Source organism: Lemur catta, chromosome 3 (assembly GCF_020740605.2).
Source record: "Lemur catta isolate mLemCat1 chromosome 3, mLemCat1.pri, whole genome shotgun sequence".
Lineage (NCBI taxonomy): Eukaryota > Metazoa > Chordata > Mammalia > Primates > Lemuridae > Lemur > Lemur catta.
The window spans coordinates 87739763-87756621 of NC_059130.1; positions in this window are offsets into that span (position 1 = coordinate 87739763).

Sequence of the window (16859 nt, forward strand, 5' to 3'; positions counted from 1 at the left end):
AGCTAAGAGTCCTAACCTGGGACTGCTTCTCTTCCTGCACCTTCCACATTGAAATGAGCACCAGGGCTCATCTCTTTTACTTTTTAAATACCTGAATTTCCTCTATCCTCACTATCACTGTTTTAGCATGGGACAGGCTTTTTTCTCTTTCCTAGACTATTTATTGCTCCAGCCCCTTAACTTGCCTACTGCCTCTAATAGTCTCTCCTCCTAAAATCTATCCTCCTTGCTTCCCCCGGAGTAATCTTTTCAAAACACAAATGTGGCCACATCTCTCCCCTGTTTAAAACCTTTCCTTATACGTTTAAGATAGTAATGTTAGGAAATTATCAGGCCTTGGTACGTGCCAGGTGCTCTTCTAAGTGCTTTCTGTTTATTATCCCATTTAGTTTCCCTTTAGTCCTCCTAACAGGCCTGTGAGAAAGGTACTATTGCAATCCCCATTTTACAGAAGAAGAATTTAAAATGTAAGGAAGACAAGGTGCAGGGTGAAATCAAGGTCTTTGCCATGGCCTTTAAGAAGCTGCCTAGTTCAACCTCATTTTTTCCCTTTCATGTCTTTGCATTTTTGTTGTGGTGACACCAAATTGCTTTGAGTTTCCCTGAAAACGTGCTGTTTTATGCTTTTGTGTCTTGCTCATCTTGTTTCCTCAACCTAAAATATGTTTTCTTTCTATTCTTCCTTCATGACCCATTTTGAGCCACCTTTTCCAGAGAGCCTGCCCCGACCTTTCTCATGAGGATAAAATGTCCATCCCCAGCACATCTGTCATAGCCTTGTACCATGTTATGTTGAAATAACCTAGTTGCACATCGGTGGCTGTCATCAGGTGGCCATTCTCCTCTAGGGCAGAGGCTACTCCTCTGTCCTGTGTATCAAGGTCCTAAAACATTGTACTTTCAAGTGAGTTGCCAGACTCTATTTTAGTTTCTTTTTTCATCTATTTTCTAAGTACTATCAATAAGGCCAGGCATGGTGTCTTGATCCTGTAATCCCAGCACTTTGGGAGGCCAAGATGAGAGGATCACTTGAGCCCAGGAGTTTGAGGCCAGCTTGGGCATCATAGTGACACCTGTCTCTACAAAAAATTTGAAAATTAGCTAGATGTGGTGGTACATGCTCACGACAACCTCAAACTCCTTGGCTTAAGCAATCCTACTGCCTCAGTCTCCCAAGTAGCTGGGACTACAGGCGTGCACCACCATGCCTGGCTAATTTTTTCTGTATATATTTTTAGTTTTCCATATAATTTTTTTCTATTTTTTTTTTTTAGTGGAGATGGGGGGGTCTCGCTCTTGCTCAGGCTGGTCTCGAACTCCTGAACTCAAGCAATCCACCCGCCTCAGCCTCCCAGAGTGCTAGGATTACAGGCGTGAGCCACCACACCTGGCCCACCTTTTCCCGCTTTACAGAAAAAAAGGCATACCTCTTACCCTGAATTTTAATATGGTGCATTGCCCTATTATGTAAAAACCTCTGGGGCATCAAAGGGAAACTGAGATACCACTATGCTTCCTTGATTAGAGGCTTTTTGTCTTGTACATAGCTCTATCCTAAGCATAGTTCTGTGAAGAGCAAAACCTGACATTAGAAATGGAGCAGTTTGCATCATTTGGCGATATTTCAAATTCAGACATAGTAAAGTGGAAGTTAGGAAAATTTGCTTCTTCTAATCTCCAACTGTTACAAGTCCTCCATTTCCTGACAAGCCTTCACCTCTTAGAATTAGAATTTGGAATATTTCAGGATTAGCATTTGGAACGAAGATAGTTGTCATAGGGATTCATGTTAACATGTTTATTTGCATTGAAAAATGAACTGTTATGATGTTGCCTTTGGGCAAAAGCTTCCCAAAAGAAGATACGTGAATGGCTAATAAGCACATGAAAATGTGTGATATTATTAGGCATCAAAGAAATGCAGATTAAAACTACAATGAAATACTATTTTCCACCTATTAGAATTGCTAAAATTAAAAAAAAAACAAACCTGATGATACCAAGTGTTGGAGAGAATGTGGAGCAGCTGCAACCCCTGTATATTGCTGTTGAGAGTATAACATGGTTCAACTACTTTGGAAAACAGTTTGGCAGTGTTTTGTAAAGCTAAATATACACTTACTGTGTAACCCAGAAATTCCAGAACTATATGACTGTGGATTATATGAAACATAGGAACACACACACACACACACACATGCAGGAGCTTGTATAAGAATGTTCATGGCAACTTTATTCATAATATCTGAAAAACTGGAATCAACCTAAATTCCTATCAACAAATAAATGGATAAATTGTGGTATAGTCATACAAAGGGGTACTACTCAAAATAAAAAAGAACGAACTACTGATACATGCCACAACATGAATGAATCTCAACATGCTGAGTGAAAAGATAGGCTAAAAAAAGTACATTCACAAAAGGTTTTAGAAAAGACAAAACCTATCTATAGTGAAAGAAAGCTGATCAGTGATTCTCTGGTGTTGGAGGTAGGAGTGGGAAGGAACTGACTGCAAAGGCACAGGAGGGAACTTTCTGTGGTAATGATGATGATCATGATGGTTATACAGGTAACCATTTGTCAAACTTAACTCAACTGTAAACTAACCATATGAGCATTTTATTATGTGAATTTATGCCTCAATTTATTTGATTTTAAAACATGTTATTTCAACTCTCCAAAATGAAGTCTTTTTGAAATAAAGTCTAACTTAACTAATTGATTTTACAGTGAAGACTGGGTTGGCCAATTAGATGATATAGAAAGCTTTTCCATAAATTAAGTAAAAGCCAAGTGTTTGATTAACGTATACTTAAAGCACATGGTAAGATAAATGCATTTTATCCAAGCCTGTTATATTGGCAAAGATTTTCTTAGCACTTTCTGAGGAATTTGGATTATACAAGTTACCTCTAAGGCAAGTGAAAAAGTCTGAGATGCAGTTAATAAGTATTTGATGTTTTTGTGGTATACTTGCCAGAAATTGAAAAAGAGAATGACTCTAATGAATGGGCAACAAGTTCTTTTACAAATTAGATGCTTTCTATTTCTTTGCTTACAATGTGATTCAAAGAGGACCTAATTGAATTATCAATGAATATATCATTAAATATTTTTTATATTAGATCATTGTGATTTTTTGGCATACAACTCAGAAAGAGTTTGAAGAATTTAAAGCCATTGCAATAATGAAACTCCTTCCATCCCCATACACTTATTTATGTGAACATTATTTCTCAGCACTTATATCTCTACAAGTAATAACTAGCATTAAGAAAAATTGTTCAAAACTTTGAATGTCATTGTAGAGCATTGTTTTAACAGGCTTGCCTAAAGAGTTACCTGACTTTCCAAGAAAATATAACTTAATTTGATTTACTATTTACTATTAATTAGCCTCCAGACATCTAACAACTCCATAGAATTGGATGTTAACGTGTAGAAAACTAGTAAGAGGCAAATGATTTCTTTCCCAACAAGAAGATAATCTCAAAGATTATGATTTTATTGCCCAGAAGTCATTAACCAGTTTGTTTATTTGTTTTCTGAGACAGGGTCTTGCTCTGTTGTCCTGGCTAGAGTGTAGTGGCATTATCATAGCTCACTGCAACCTCAAATTTCTGGGCTCGTGTGATCCTCCTGCCTCAGCCTCCCAAGTAACTGGGACTACATGTGTGTGCTTTTGTAGTGCTTTTGTAGAGAGAGGGTCTTGCTCTTGCTCAGGCTGGTCTTGAACTCCTGACCTCAAGTGATCCTCCCACCTCAGCCTCCCAAAGTACTAGTATTACAGGCATGAGCCAGCAGGCCCAGCCCATTAACCAGTTTTATATCTGATTTAGCAATCTTAGTTCAGTATTCTTTTTTGTCACTGATGATGTAAAATGTATGTAAGATTTCTTTATCCTCCCTTGAATTGGTTTGTTATCTCGCTGGTCCTCATTATGAGTTAATCAAAACTTTGACATGTGCTCAGAATCTGAGAGTTAAGTTTTTAACATTTTGAGAATTACTTTTGACATTAAAAAAAGGGGTTGGATGGGTGCGGTAGCTCACGCCTGTAATACTAGCACTCTGCGAGACCAAGGTAGGAGGATTGCTGGAGGTCAGGAGTTGACCAGCCTGAATGAAAGTGAGAAAATTAGCCAGGCATGATGGCACATGCCTGTAGTCCCAGCTACTTGAGAGGCTGAGGCAGGAGGATCTCTTGAACCCAGGAGTTTGAGGTTGCTGTGAGCTAGGCTGACGCCATGGGACTCTAGCCCTGGGCAACAGAGACTCTGTCTGTAAATAAATAAATAAACAAGGGGGTTAATGCTGAATCCTATCTCTTTCTAGCTATAAGGAACATTCTTGATATGAACCAAAAATTTTAAAAGCCTCATGTCATTAAGAGATACGTTTTCAATAGAATTTTACTTTTTGTGTTTAACAATTAACATTTGTAATGTTTGTTTTGATTGGCATAATACTTCTTGTGATGATAACTGAATCTGGAAGAAAAATTTTAACTCTATGCTTTAGCTTAGCTTCTCCAAAAAGTAGGGGCTGAGATAAGGCCTTCTGTACATGTTGTACATTTTGGGAAGACATTCTAGGAGGGAACAGAGTGAAGACCAGGGAGCCTGAGCCCAGGAGGGATAGCCAAAACAGGGTTTATTATTGAGCTGGTTATCATGATTGTTCAATGAATGCCCTAAAGGAGTTAGTTTCCTCAGAGAATATACACACAGAGATCAAAGAGAGCCCCTGGGCCAGAACGCAAGAGATAAACTAGTGTAGCTACACCTACACGGAGGTGTCCTTAGGCTGCAGATGTTGCTGGTTACCACTGGGACAGCCCAAGCTAGGGGGAAAAGTCAAGAGGTTGGAAAATAGGATATAAAAGTTGTTGTTCAACACAACTTAGATTCTTATAGTAAAAGGAAATTTTAACATTTTTATTCCAATTAAATACGTATTTTTACTATAGAGAAGTATGCCATGATGATCAATAAGAGAATTTTGAGCGTATAAATACTTTACACTAGGTTAAAATTCTGTGGATAGAGTGAAAGAAATACAAATTCAAAGAGAAACAGAATGATGTGAAATTTTCAACTATTAAGAAGAGCTTGTGCATGTATTAGTTTTAAATGGATGATGTGTGTAAGGTTTTTGGATGGTCGGCACCAGAGAAAGAAAGACGAGCAGAGTTGAAAGGGATAAGTAAAGAGGCTTTATTGGGGCGCTCCTGGGTGAGGGTAACGGGTCCCAAGAGGGAGGGGCCCGGGCGAGGTTCTCAGGTCCCGGGGGAAAAGGGCCTGAGAAGTCTCACCGCCCAGAAGTTTTGTGTGGGCTTATATGTGTTTTAGAGCTGGGGGATGGGGGTTTTTCGGTTCCATTACGGTTTTAGGGTGGGTATTGAGAACTAGGAGGGGCTGGTGGTATGTATGGATTTCAGGAACTGAGACCCTTATCAGGGTAATCCATCCAGGTGTGGTCATCCTTTAATTTAGCTGTGCCCTGCAGGCATTGTTTTTGGCCGGTCTCTTGGGCTTCTTTTTTTCATTAGGGAGGGGAGGGGTGCCTGCCATCAGCCTTACAATGTGGGTATCAAATTTCTATGGTACTTAAATCATAGCGGATACATTTTAAAAAATGATGTAACAGTTTTATTTTAAATGTTAATATTTACAGCATGCCAGAAATTATGTTCTGTGAACTGCAAGTTATTTAAATGATGAAACTTCACACAACTTAAAGGTGTGTGAAGGAGTACATAGTTTTCCAAAATTCTTTCTGGGATCATGTAAGCAAAGAAGTTTCAAGATGACTGATTTCAAACATTCCTCACTTCATAATGCAAACATTTAAATAGCACTATGTGCCAGGAACTGTTCTAAACCATCCACTTTTATTAATCCTAACAAGCTAAATGAATTTGGTTCTATAACCATTATCATCTCTGTTCTACAGATAGGGAAACTGAAGCACACAGCCGGTAAATAATTTACCTAAACTAGCAGGTATCAGAGCTGGGATTTTAACATGGCCAGCTGGCTTCCAAATCTTTTTTTTTTTTTTTTTTGAGACAGGATCTTGCTCTTTTGCCTGGGCTACAGTGTAGTGGCATCACCATAGCTCACAGTAACTTCAGACTCCTGGGCTCAAGCAATCCTCCTGCCTCAGCCTCCTGAGCAGTCGGGAGGATTAGGCACACGCCACCATGCCTGGTTAATTTTTAAAGTTTTTTTGTGGACATGGGATCTCACTGTTGCCAAGTCTGGTCTTGAACTCCTGGCCTCAAACAATCCTCCTGCCTCAGCTTCCCAAAGTACTAGGATTATAGGCATGAGCCATGGTGCCTGGCTTGAATCCATGCTTTTAACCACTATTTGCAATTTGTATTCAAATCAATCAATTCACGAATAGCCTAAATACCTTATGCTGGATAACAGGTACAAATTTTCAAGCCACCTAATACAATTACAAGAAAAGGAACATAACTGTATATTTCAATAACAAATCTTTTCAAATGCCTACTGTGCATGAAGACAGGGAAACCCTTGATAGTCAGGTCCAAGGCTTTTGAGTTACTTGAGGTTTAAACTCAGTTGACTTCAGGATTTTTTCTCTACTTCCTCCTCTGCTGGGTGGTGTCTAAATCTCAGAGAATTTTACAGTATCGTGATATCACCTAGGAGACATTGCCCATGCTTGGTGGCATCTGCTGAGGTGTTATGTCCTACTTAGTCCTGGCACATACTTCCATGAGGGCACCTGCTGAGATGTATGTTTTTCTATCAGTCTCCAGTGGTCACTCCACTCGCTCTGTCCCATTCCCCTGTCAGCAAGGCTCCTCCTGGTCTCTCAGCCCCTCTATGCCACTTCTATTCCCTTCACTGGGCAGGAAAATTTGACTGTTCTGTGCCACTCTGAGCCATGAGAAGCAGGATAGCATCAGGACCACCCACTCAACTGGTCTCACTTTGTTATCACTCAAAACTGTTCTACCTTTGCAGTCTCAAATTCAGAAATTCTGTTCTCTGACCACAGCCCAGCTGATTAACATCTTCCATTACGCTGACCATAGCAGATCTAATGTAACTCCTTCAATTTTCCACTGGTAAATCTACAGACCTCCCTATATCTGTCCCATCTTCTCTTCCTTTCCTCTTGCCCCAGTGAAGGAGATGCCTCCTATTTCTCAGAGGCTGATCCTTCTACTGAGCTCCAGAGCCATGCCCTCCTTGTCTTCAGATTTTTTTTTTACCATAACTGTTCCTTTCTCTCTCTTTTATATCATCAATCTATCTCTATTAGATTATTTCTATGGAAATTTAAACAAGCACTAGCATTTCTCAATTTTAAACAAACCATTTATGGGCTTTATGTGTCTCTCCAGCCTGACCTCGCTTCTTACTCTTTCTTTAACCTTTTACCTGCTCCACTCTGGCTTCTGCCTTCATATCTCCACCCATATGGTTCCTCTTACGGTAATGGGAGAAGCTACAGGATTTGGAAGTGAGTGAGAGAAGTTTGGCTGGTAAACTAATTTTGGAAAGTTCTCTTTCTAATTCATACTTGCATGGATAATGCTTGATGCAACCTCCCAGAGAGGTTGGGTACCACATACCAATTAATATCCTTATATGCTGCTGGCCAAACTAATGTATTTTTGTACATTGTTTTAGGACCCCTGAAGGACCACAACTAGTGAAAAAGAGGAAATGGATTCTAGGGGTCCTAAGAGTGATTTTTCCTGCAGCGTTCCTTATCAAATAAGTAAATAGCACCTCCTTACATGCCAGAAGCCTGAGACCCATCCTTGATGTTCCCTTTTAACCTCACTCCTTAATCATCAATCACTGTTCATTTTTTCTCCTATATATTTAAAAAAATTGACGACTCCTCATTATGGATGAAATGTGTCCCCACCCCATTCATATGTTGAAGTTCTAACACCTAGTACCTCAGAATGTGACTATATTTAGAAGTAGGGTCTTTAAAGAGGTAATTAAGTTAAAATAAAGCCATATAGGTGGGCCCTAGTCCAATACCGCTGGTGTCCTTATAAGCAGAAGAGATTAGAACATAGACACACACACAAGGAAGACTACGTGAAGACATAGGGAGAAAACGGCCATCTGCAAGTCAAGGAGTGAAGCCTCGGAAGAAACCAACCATGATCTCAGACTTCAAGCCTCCAGACTGTGAGAAAATAAACTTCTGTTGTTCAAGCCACCCAACCCAGTCTGTGGGACTTTGTTATGGCAGGTCTAGCAAACTAATTCATTCCTCTTCATCCCCACCATCACTGCCATGATCTAAACCATCACCATTTGTTGCCTATACTTTTGCAGTGTAAGATCCATCAAGGCAGGGCTTTTATCTGTCTTCTTGTTCATTGCTGCATCGTCAAAGCCTACTATATAACCTGGCATGTGCTCTGTGTGTGTGTGTGTGTGTGTGTGTATCTAGTGCGTACATAAAATTATATATATATGTATAGTCTAAGGTCCAGAAGTAGTACAAAGGAAGGGGTGATTAAATTATCTCCAAATAAAAAGGCTGGGATGGCAGGATAAGTAGGGAGGAGTTTTCTAGATAAAGGAGGAATATCGAAGAAGGTATCTGAGGAAGAGACAAAAGCCAATGCAAAATTGCTGAGGTATAAAGCAGTTTCTGGAAACTCTAAATCATTCTCTGTGGCCAGAGCACAAGGACCAAGGGGGTTAGTGGTTGGAGATAAAGCTGGAGATAAAATGGTCTGATCAAATTTGCTAAGGAGGTTGGATTTTATCTTGTAGTGCAGTAAATATCACTGATTTTTCCATTTCTTCCTTTGGTTTAGGTTTGTTTTGTCTCTTACTATCCATGGATACTTGGAAAGTTCACTTAACCTTGCTGAGGTTCAGTTTTCTCTTTTACTGAATGGCTGAGATACATGAGATAATATATGAAAGTCACCTCAGAAAGTTCCTGGAATAAGCCAGGCACAGCGGCTGCTTGTAGTCCTACCACTTTGGAAGGCCCAGGCGGGAGGATCACTTAAGGCCAGGAGTTCGAGACAAGCCTGAGCAACATATCGAGACCCCCATCTCTACCAAAAGTACAAAAATTAGCCGGGCACGGTGGCGCCCACCTGTAGTCCCCGCTACTTGGAAGGCTGAGGCAGGAGGATTGCTTGAGTCTAGGAATTTGAGGTTGCAGTAAGTTATAATGATGCCACTGCACGCTAGCATGGGCCATGGAGCAACACCCTGTCTCAAACAAACAAACAAACAAAAAAACGGTCCTGGAATAGTAGGTGCTTATCAAATGTTAGTTCCCTTTCATTTAGCCGGTATACCCAGGCTGATTTCAGCACCACGGCTACTGGTCTTTTAAGAGGGTGCAGTTCCCATTTAGAACACAAGAGGGAGTATGAGACTGTACCTTTCCCAAAGGTCACGTGCTTGAAGGGGACCTCATTGGCATAGTGTACTTAGTTCTGAGTTATCAGATCTCTTAAAGTAGCTGATGTTATTGAATATTCTATTGTGCATCACTTATTTTATATACATTATCACTGTCCATTTAACTTTCTCAAAGAGTCAGTGACATAATTCTCATCCGCATTTTACAGATGAGCAAGCTGTGATCTAGAGAAATTCAATCACATAATTAGCACATGGTGAAAATTGGATTTGAATCCAGACCTGTCTGATTCCAAAGCTAATATTTATTATATTCATTTTAATTCAATTCCCTCATTTAACAGAGGTGGTCCCGAAAGGGGACTGACTGATCAGTGTTGGGTGATAACTTATGAGATCAAGGGAGAACTTTGTGCCTAGGGTGAGCTCATGGACCGTGAGGACCCTGACCACAGACCATAGCTGTGCCCGAGCCATTGCTGTATAAACACACTGCAAGGTCAAAGAACTGCTGTTCATAAAGAAAAGTATTTTTAAAAAATAAAATAAAATAAATTAAATAAAAAACACACTGGAAGGGGGGAAAGACTTTAGAGTTATTCATTTAACCATTGTCTCACCCTGGGAAAATCACCTGTCCTCTCTGTACCTTAATTTCCTCATCTCTAAAATGGGTTGACCAGCCTGAGCAAGAGTGAGACCCCGTCTCTACTAAAAATAGAAAGAAATTATCTGGACAACTAAAAATATATACAGAAAAAATTAGCCAGGCATGGTGGTGCATGCCTGTAGTCCCAGCTACTCAGAAGGCTGAGGCAGAAGGATTGCTTGAGCCCAGGAGTTTGAGGTTGCTGTGAGCTAGGCTGATGCCACGGCACTCTAGCCTGGGCAACAAAGTGAGACTCGATCTCAAAATAAATAAATAAATAAATAAATAAATAAATAAATAAATAAATAAAAATAAAATGGATTGATTCCTTCTCATCCATCAGGTCTCAACTCAAATGTCACTTTCTCAGAGAGAGTGCTCCTGTTTAATCATTTTAAATAGCCCCCTCCCCTAGTCATTTTCTATTCCATCACGTTGTTGGAATATTTCCTTAAATATGCTTATCACTAACAGAAACTATCTTATGTATTTGTGTACTTATTGTTTGTCCTCCCTCCTAGGATGCATAACTTCTGTGTGAGCAGATGTTCTGTCTGTTTAGTTCACGTTTGTGTACTCTGTGCCCAGAACAATGCTTGGCACATACCAAGTGATCAACAAATCTTTGTGGAATGGAATGAATAGATGATATAATGATGAAGAATTCAGAGGGTGGAAGCTACAAACAGGCAGATTTTAGCAAAGAGAACTTTCCTAACAAGGAGAGTTATCCAAAGGCAAAGCAGTCTTCCCCATAAGAGGTGATCTCCCCATCCTTGGAAGTGAATATGTCTTGGATTGGTGGGGGAGAGATGATTTGAGATTACTTTGGCTTCTCAGTAAAACCATAATTAAGTTTTTTAACCACTTTAGTGAGGTCTGATTGACATGCAAAAAGCAGCATATATTTAATGTACATAACACAATGAGTTTGGAAATAGGCATACATCCATGAAAATCTCACCACAATCTATGTCATAAACATATTCATTGCCTCCAACAATTTCCTTCCCCCTTCATTTGTTATTATTCTTTTTTTTATTTCAAAGTATTACAGGGTACAAATAATTTTGGTTACATTATTCGCTATTTTTTTTTTTTTAGACAGAGTCTCGCTCTGTTGCCTGGGCTAGAGTGCCATGGTGTCAGGCTAGCTCACAGCAACCTCAAACTCCTGGGCTTAAGCGATCCTACTGCCTCAGCCTCCCGAGTAGCTGGGACTACAGGCATGCGCCACCATGCCCAGCTAATTTTTTCTATATATATTTTTAGTTGTCCAGATAATTTCTTTCTATTTTTAGTAGAGACGGGGTCTTGCTCTTGCTCAGGCTGGTCTCGAACTCCTGACCTCAAGCAATCCACCTGCCTCGGCCTCCCAGAGTGCTAGGATTACAGGCGTGAGCCACCTCACCTGGCTTCATGATTAGCTTTTATAATGCTTGAGTCATGGTTATAAGAGTGTGGGTCACCCAGATAGTGTTCATTGTACCCATTAGGTAGACTTTTGCCCATCTCCTCCTCTCCCATCCCCATAATTAAGTTTTGAACTGAAACTCTGATAACCGGGTGCTGGCTAGTTATTGTCTGTGTTAAATTATGGAATGGGTATTCTCTCTGTTTAATAACTGGAGAAAGAGAGGCCCAGAGGGTGGTGGGTGCAGAGACAAGGGAACTGACAGTGCTAGTTTCTGCTTCTGGGCTCTGTGGGAGATGCTTGTGGGCTTGATTAGGTTTGAATAAAATAAATGAAAACAATTATGAATAGTCATTTCCAGAGCAGTTGCTGCTTTTGCCACCGTTCCCCTTCTTCAGGGCCCCACTACCCCTAGGACTATCTCTTCTGTTCCCTTTCTCACAGGGAATGCCACTGCCCAAGTTACAAAGCTCTCCTAGTTGCCTCAATTTCCTTTCTCCCATCTACAAACAATCAGTCACCAAATCTTATCCCTTTCATGTCCCACTGCATCTCCCAGCTCAGGTCTTATAATCTCTTTTGAGTCACTCACCAGCATTTTCTCTGGCCTCCCAGCTCCCAGTATCTTGGAACCTCCAATCCATTCCCTATTGTGCAGGCTAAAATCTTTCTAAAACATAAACTTGACCAAGTCTTCCCCCTGGATAAAGACCTATAACAGGTCTGCACTGCCCTGATCATGAAGTCCATCATCCTTAGCATGGGCCCGCGGGCCTTGGCTGACCTCTGGCTCTGACCTACCTCTCCCACCTCACTCATCACCTGCTACTCTGCCCATTATGCCTGCGATTCCAGAGGCTCAAAGTTCTCTGAAGACTTCATATCATTTGACAACTTTGGGCGTTTGCTCATGCTGGTCCATCTCCCTTGGTTGCTTCTCCATGCATTTAACTTCTACTTATCCTCGAAGGCTCAGTTTTAGTTGTAAATCTGCATCCCAGGACCTAGCAGGGGGCCAGGCCTAACATCTCAGACTCCTTCCTGCTGACCTGTCCCACAGTGAGAAACCAGCCATGTCTTGCCAAATCCATTAATGTGCCTAATTTGAGTCCTGGCTTTACCTACTTTCAGCAGCTAAGAAACCATGGGCTAGTTCTTGCTCACATATAAGATGGTATGAATCAGTCCCCACTTCATATGTTCATTGTGAAAGTTAAATGGGATGGTGAATGTGAGAAATCCTTTGTTAATATTTATATATCTATTTGTTCAGCAAATATCCCCTGAGCCCTTCTAAGAATGATTCAGGAGGCTCCATGTTGGGTAGTAGTGTAACCTTTTCTCTTGTGGAGTTTAGATTAGTAAATCTTATGGTCTGATATCCTGCACCAGACACTGAGTTCCTTTAGGTCAGGGACTATGGGTTATTCACCGCTGTCCATAGTAGGTGCTCAGGAGATATTTGCTTGTTGGATAAGTGAATGAATGAATGAATGAATGAATAGCATTCCAGGTGGAGAGAAAAACTGAAGCAAATTCATGAAGATGTTATGGAGCAGGTCACATTCAAAGAACTGCAAGTAGTTTAATGTTGTTGGATCTCAGGGAATGAGGAGTGTGTGACCAGCAGTGAGGCTAGAGGGTAGATGGGGCCAGACCACCAGGGGCCATGTGTACCTATTAAACAGATAGGCTTCCAAGTAGGGAAATGGGGGATTTTAAACTGGGTTTAGGAAGAGTCCTCTGCTGCCGTGTGGAGTGTGGATTAAGAGAAGATTGGAGGCTATCATGGGAGTAGGATGGTGAGGAGACTGTGGCTGTGGAATGGAATGGAGAGCTCTGGGAGGAAAAGTGGACCAGCCTTGGTGAAGGATTGGCAGGGTGGGTGAGAGAGAGGGAGGAGTGGTGGATTGTCCCTGGGTTCTGACCATTCACATGTTGAATATTTCCCATATGTGTGTCTCAGATTCCACTCCTGCTGACAGTGGTGTGCCCTGGTGATGGGGCAGTGTCCTCAGTGTGCATTTTTTCTGAGACAGAGTCTCACTGCTAGAGTGCAGTGGCATCACCATAGCTCACCGCAACCTCAAACTGCCCTGGCTCAAGTGATCCTCCGGCCTCAGCCTCCCCAGTAGCTGGGACTACAGGCGTGTGCTACTGCGCCTGGCTAATTTTTCTATTTTTAGTAGAGATGAGGTCTCACTCTTGCTCAGGCTGGTCTCGAACTCCTGAGCTCAAGCAATCCTCCTACCTTGACCTCCTAGAGTGTGAGCCACTGCACCCAGCCTGCTCATTGTACATTTTCACTAGTTTCACCTCATAGAAAGAGGAAGATGTGGAGAGTGGACTTGCATTTGCATTCATTTTACAAATGAAGAAACCGAAGCACAGAGAAGAAGGAAGGGATGATTAGTGCATGAGGTGGTATTTGAGATAATAAGTTTTTCTCATTACCTAAATTTGTTTCCACTCCTGTAGTAGTTTGGTTGAAGGACATAGACTCCTTCCTTTCCTGTATCTGTGCCTCTTTGTGATGTGACTTTGTTCTTCTTCCCAATCAAAGGTGGAGTTTATTTCTCCATACTCTTGAATCTGGGCTGGGCTTGTAACTTGATTGGGTCACTAGAATGCAGCATATGTGAAGTTATATGATTTCCAAGGGGTGGCCTTAAGAGACTGGATTTTTTGCCTTTACCCTTTTTGAACACTGCCCTGAGACCACTATGTAAGCCGATTTAGCCTACTAGTGGATGAGAAGTCATGTCAAGAAAAACCATAGTGCCCAGCCCTCAGCTAGCACTGATTGCCAGACCTATGAGTGAGGACATCTCAGACCTCTGTGCCAGCTGACCTTCCCAATGAATGTAGCTCATAAGTGATCCCATATGAAACCAGCAAAGGAGCCATTCAATTGCCCACAGAAATGTGAGAATTAATAAATTATTGCTTTTTTGAGCCACTGAATTTTTAGGAGTGGTTTGTTTTTCAGCAAGAGATAACAGAAACAACTTCTATGCTCCGTATATCAGCACATGGCTTCACTATCTACCTGTGGTGCTCACCTATAGTCCCAGCTACTTGGGAGGCTGAGGCAGGAGCGTTACTTGAGCCCAGGAGTTTGAGGATGCAGTGAGCTATGATGACACCCCTGCACTCTAGCCAGGGCAACAGAGCAAGAAACTCTCAGAAAAACAAACAAAAAAGCATCAATTTTATACTTCATGTAAAAACTAGGAGCTAGACAAGGCTTATTACTCTGGCAATTATGAGAGGAAATTTTGTTTGTAGGACTCTTAATCACAACGGTGTTCACTGGGCAACCAAAATACTGGGGTCTGACAGAAAGAGCCTTGGCCTTAGAATCAGACAGACCTGATTATCTGGCTCTGCCAGTTACCAGATGTGTGACCTTGGGCAAGTCACTTAAACTTTCTGACTTCTGTTTTATTATCAATAAAAGGGAAAGATAATCTATACTTTGCACAATATTGAATGAGATAAAAGATGTGAATGATCCTAGTATATTTTAAGGACTCAATGATTATAATTGTTAACCAATCTGACCAAGCAAAAGGTAGAATTTTCTCTTCTTTTCCATTCTTACTTTGGCATCTGGATCTGGAAGTGAAGACAGTCCAATATAATTTGATTTGTTTTGCTCTTCCTGAAGGTGGCCACATGTTAGTCAATAGAGAGGTAGCTATTGGGGGTGTAAATGATACAACCCAAATGTCAGAGGTGACCTCTCTGCCCCTTTGAGATCAAAATGCAATGGACTTGAAACTCAACATTCACATTTCATTAGTCTTGTAAGTATAAAGTCTTCCCTAAGATTTTTGCAAATTCTACAAGGGCTTGTGCATTCAGTTACCTCTGCCTCATGTCTCCAGTTTCAACTGAGACCTAACAAAGTGCATTGCTCAACTCTCTACTCATGCACTCTCACACTTCCCCTCCCAAAAAGGATTCCTGGGTGTAATAGCCTTTTCTGAAGTCTTGGGAGTCACAGAGGTGGTCAAATCATATGTATGGCAAACAACTTATCCCATTTTAGACATTATAGTGCTTAAACACCCTTTTGTCCGTCTACCATGGGCAGATTTCTTCTGACTCTTACGCATGTAGCACCTACCCTTATACTGATTTTCTTACTCATCTTTTTCCTTTCCCCCTGCCATTTCTCTTACTAACTCTCCCTCGCATTTTGCCAAGTAAATTCCACATTTTTCTCCCTTTATTTTTACATAGAGCAATTAAGTGCTTTCCCTTCTCTTCCAAAACTTACATATCCACACTCATCAAGGCCCAAGTTGGACAAAAGGAGCTTTTGTTCCTTAGGATCTATTCTTCTTAGAAGGCAATTGTGGTTAAAAATAACATTTTTCTGTTATAGTAACCACAGTGTTTTGTTTTGTTTTTCTTTTCTTTTCTTTTCTTTTTTTGAGACAGTCTCCATCCATCACCCTGGGTAGAGTGCAGGGGCATCATCATAGCTCACTGCAACCTCAAACTCCTGGGCTCAAGTGATTCTCCTGCCTCAGGCTCCCTAGTAGTTGGGACTACAGGCATGTACCACACCGCCTGGCTAATTTTTCTATTTTTAGTAGAGATGGGATCTTGTTCTTGCTCAGGCTGGTCCTGAACTCCTGAGCTCAAGCAATCCTCCTGCCTTCGCCTCCCAGAGTGTTAGGATTACAGGTATGGGCCACCTCGCCCAGCCTAACCAGTGTTTTCTATTTATTGAGTGTTTACTGTGTGCCTGGCACTCTATCATGTGCTTTCCAGTAGCTCATTTCCTTACTTGGTCTTTGCAACTCTGGGAGGTAGCTCTCATTATTAGTCTTTCTACAAATGAGGAACAGGTGTGTGTGTCAGCAAAATGAGGTAATTGGCATAAGATCACACAGCAAGCAAGTGGTGGAACACGGATTGAAAGCCAGGTCAGTCTGGCCCCAAGCCTGTGCTCTTTCTACTTTACCACATGGCCTTTCAGGGGAGAGAGAAGGAAAAAGCAATCAGAAGACCTGAGGCTACATAAAAGCAATGCCATCTGTTCTCATATTATTTCACAAATGTAAACGGATAGTTTTACAAGCTATCTTATTATTTCTGTGAAGAATGAATAATCATCATCTCACCCATTTTAAAATGTGGAAACTAGGGCCTTGTGGGAGAAGTGGAGTGAGGGAGCAGTTCAGTGTAGGATATTTGATTTCGTGACTACAGAGGCACCAGCAGTGAGTGGTGAAGAGTTTTAAGAGTGACCATGCGAACTGGTGGCCAAGGTGATGTGAAATGGAGGCTGAGGACTGAGGGACCAGGAAGCCCCATAGCTACTGAAGTCACCAGGGACTAGTGAGGATGACCATGAGCCAGAGGCCACAATCTTTAATGC